Source organism: Mustela lutreola, chromosome 1, assembly GCF_030435805.1.
Source record: "Mustela lutreola isolate mMusLut2 chromosome 1, mMusLut2.pri, whole genome shotgun sequence".
Lineage (NCBI taxonomy): Eukaryota > Metazoa > Chordata > Mammalia > Carnivora > Mustelidae > Mustela > Mustela lutreola.
Window position 1 is genome coordinate 73945180 of NC_081290.1, and position 3849 is coordinate 73949028.

The following is a 3849-nucleotide window of genomic DNA, read 5'->3' on the forward strand; positions in this document are numbered from 1 at the left end:
TTACATGTTGATCAAGAGCTTTAAAATGACCTTAGTGTTGAGGTGGGAAATAAAAATATCACATTGAAATTCACAGGATGGTTGAAAGCCTTCCACATCGTTAATACTGTTTCGTCTTAGATCAGTGGAGATTGCTACTACACCATATTTTAACTGTCACAAGTTGTGCTCTGGAATTCGGTTACCCCACATATCTCTAAATCATCAATTTATGGTATTCAAATTAAGTGTGAGAATGAGATTACTTATAAATAGCTGAATGCTGTCTATGCATGTTACACAAAGCAAGAAAATATAGTCTACATTAATAAAACAGCTTGGCCTTTCCCCTGGCTGGCAATACAGAGGCCACATGATGCCCAGAGTTACTGTAAAAGACATGAACCAGCAGGTGTTTGTCAGAGCTCTGGCAACCTTCCTCAAAAAGGCTCGTAAGCTGGAAGTCCCTGAATGGGTAGATACTGTCAAACTGGCTTAAAATGAGAACCAGTTCTACAAAGGAGCTTCTTCCACAACACAGCACCTGTACCACCAAGGTGGCACTGTGGTCAGCTCCTTGACCAAGACCTGTGGGGGATGTCAGAAATAGGGTCATTCTAACAATTTCAGCAGAGGCTCCAGGAGTGTGGCCTGCATGGCACTCCGCCCTAGAGGGGTTGAAAATGACAGGAAACGATGGATATGGGGGTGGCAAACTGACATCTGAGGGACAGAGATCTAGACAAAATCACCAGAGAGGCGGCAAATGCCAACAAGAAGCATTAGAAAAAATGCTGGGTTAATAAATCACCTCACTTGTACAATAGATAGATGATAGATAGATAGATGGATGATAGATAGATACATGATAGATAATAAATAATAGATGATGGTGATAGATAAGATAAAATTGCTTGATAAAGGCAAAAATTAGTGTATTTTTCAGGTTGGCAAATATTATTTAAATAATGGAATGATGAATTTACAAGCAGGATAGATCTGTAATCCTATTCTCTCTACCTCATATGTATTCAAACGAATGTTTTAAATAAACACCTGTCCAACATGTGGTTACTTTGTAAGAGCCATGATTTTTCCCTAAAGTTCTTTAGCAATTTTCTTTTAATACAAAATCTGCCTTGTGGCTTTGCATAATAATCAAAGCAAACAAAAATATTATTCTTTAGGCATATGCCAAGTGATGAGAAACAGCCTCCTCTACTCCCAAGCTAGGATAAAAATACTCACCTTTTTGCAGGTGTAGACTAGCATTGCCAACTTTAAATGAAGCTCATTTGAAAGTTGGGATATATATATAAACCATTAGTATAATAGAGCAATTAACACTACTCTCAGGGAAAATGAATAAGTCGCTGATACAAGACTTTGTAAATGCTGTTACTAAGCACAGAGTAATAGAATATATATTATATAAACATATCAATCTATATGAGTGTATGGATGACTGGAAAAACATACACATGTACACACACACACACAAATGCTATATATGCCATTTGGCAGAGTTCTGCTAATTCTCATTTGATGATACATGGATAAGTGGGAAAAAACTTCTGCTATAGTTTATTTCTTTTTGTGAATGGTTAAAGTAACCCTCCTTTTGAAAATGAGTTTATACTTTGGCCTTATATGTCTGGCCCAATGACAATGTAAACCTTTTTTGCTCAATGTTCTGACTAAATGGTATAGGCAAATTGAGATGGTGGAGTATGGCACCAATGGTTCTTACAGGGTGATGATATTGTTTATAGGAAGAGCAAAAAATATGTCTATCAGAAGGTCTGTGAATGAGACATCAGACTCCAGTTCCCAGTTCTTCCTTTGGAGTTCTGCCTCTATTTATACAAGAAGCATCTGGCAGTGAAAAAAAAAAAATTCTAATATAAAATCTAGAGGGAATGTTCTATTTAATAGACAAATTCTTACAGTAGAAAAATAAGAACCAGCCTCTTTTCTTGCTACATTGGGCTTCTCTCTATAACAGACTATGACAAAAAGTAAAAAGGAGATTAAAAGGCTGAGGGTTTGAACAGTCTTCTGGAGACGAATGTAGGGATATGAAGTAGCTCTCTCCAAATAAAAGAAAAGAAAACACTTTCAAAAAACAGTAAAAATAATTAAAGGATCTCTCCTCATAGAAATGATTAACAGAGAGAAAAGAAACAATAATAGTATGAGAATTGAATTCACTCACTGGAATTCATGAATATTACAAGGATACCTTTTAAATGTACAATACCCAGAAAAGATCAACCTGAGTGAAGTAACAGACCCCATGGTGACTAGTTGAAGATTGAGAACCATTATAATGTGCACATTAAAATAAAAGAGAGTTTATTTTTTACCCCATACTAGTAAAATTATTCACTCTTTACATATCTTTAAGAATCACATGAAGAATAAAAATCATCTTGTAACCCAAAAGACTAGTCCTTTTTCTTAAATTTATTTATCTATTTTAGAGAGGGAGGGAGTGGGGGAAGGACATTGGGAGAGACTCTTAAGCAGATTCCCCACTGAGTGAGGAACCTGTCAAGGGGCTCTATCCCATGACCTTGAGATCATGACCTGAGCCAAAATCAAGGGTTGGACACTCAACCAACTGAGCCACCCAGTTGTCATGCACTAGTTCTTTTTTAAACTATCCCTATTTATAAAATATTTGTATTGCTGATTTTTTAAAATTTATATAGAGATTTTGTTGTATTTTTTAATATATTATTTATTTATTTGACACAGAGAGAGAGAGATCACAAGCAGGTAGAAAGAAAGAGAGAGGGGGAAGCAGGCTCCCTGCTGAGCAGAAGACCTGATGTGGGGCTTAATCCCAGGACCCTGGGATCATGACCTGAGCCAAAGGCAGAGGCTTTAACCCACTGAGCCACCCAGGCGCCCTTGTTGTATTTTCTTAGTGCATCATGGTCACTGTTGACAACAAAGGTACTGTGCCTGTTCAGAATCCTTAGAAAAGGACAAGTTTTGCTGGGTGTATGTCCCTAGCTGTTGTGCTGCAGCATAGGGAAAAATTGATTGATTATATTGGTAAAATGAAACTGAGCTAAATCCCTGTTTCTATTGGCAAAGGGAAGGGAGATCAGAACTCTAATGAAAAGAGTCAAAAAATGGAATGTACTCAAGGGAAGGGTTCAGACTTGGTTCCTAAGAGGACTAAGGAGAAAGCTGACAATGAACAAGAACCTACCATTGTCACATCTGTTACTGGTTATTTCCCTTTTCTCAATTTGGCATGATTTCTCTTTCTATCTGTGCCAATAGAGAGATTCTGTTGTTTTAACATTATCTCTTCTGTTTAGTATTATCATCTGATTTTCCTTTAGGGAAACACTGTTCTGTATTCACAGGCTCTGTATCTTAGATAGAATTGAACTCAAAGCCAGTTCCAGGGGTAAACACACCAAAGGGTCAACCACAGTCCCTGGGATTAGTTTAGGAATAGGTCATCAACCAAAAACACAGAAGTTGATTCCAAGACTCACCTGGAACCCGTGGGTATTAGTCTTTCTGCGGAGGTCTTTAATTTAGTATTGTGTAAGTCAGGAGTTTTGGAAACAATATGGGGAGGGAGGTCTCCAGAAGAAAGCCTATGAAGATGAATCAGAACCAAGATATAATGTGTGTAAAAAACCCACAAATTCCTGGTGATACTGCTTGAGAATCTTAATCAGCTATTCTGGAAGTTAATTCTAAATATGTCAGTGCTAGGAGCCATATACTCCTGTTTTGTTTAAGATAGACTGAGTTGTATTTCTATTACTTGTAATCCAATAATTATGTTAATATGCTATAGAACTGATACAAATAAAGTAAGGTTAAAATATAGAAATTTGT

The 3849-nt window shown here is 36.9% G+C and overlaps 1 pseudogene; it reads left to right on the plus strand.

The window, feature by feature from the left end:
* The first annotated feature begins 325 nt into the window (after positions 1-325).
* LOC131819431 (small ribosomal subunit protein eS19-like) lies at positions 326-765 on the plus strand (annotated as a pseudogene).
* The last annotated feature ends 3084 nt before the right edge of the window (positions 766-3849 follow it).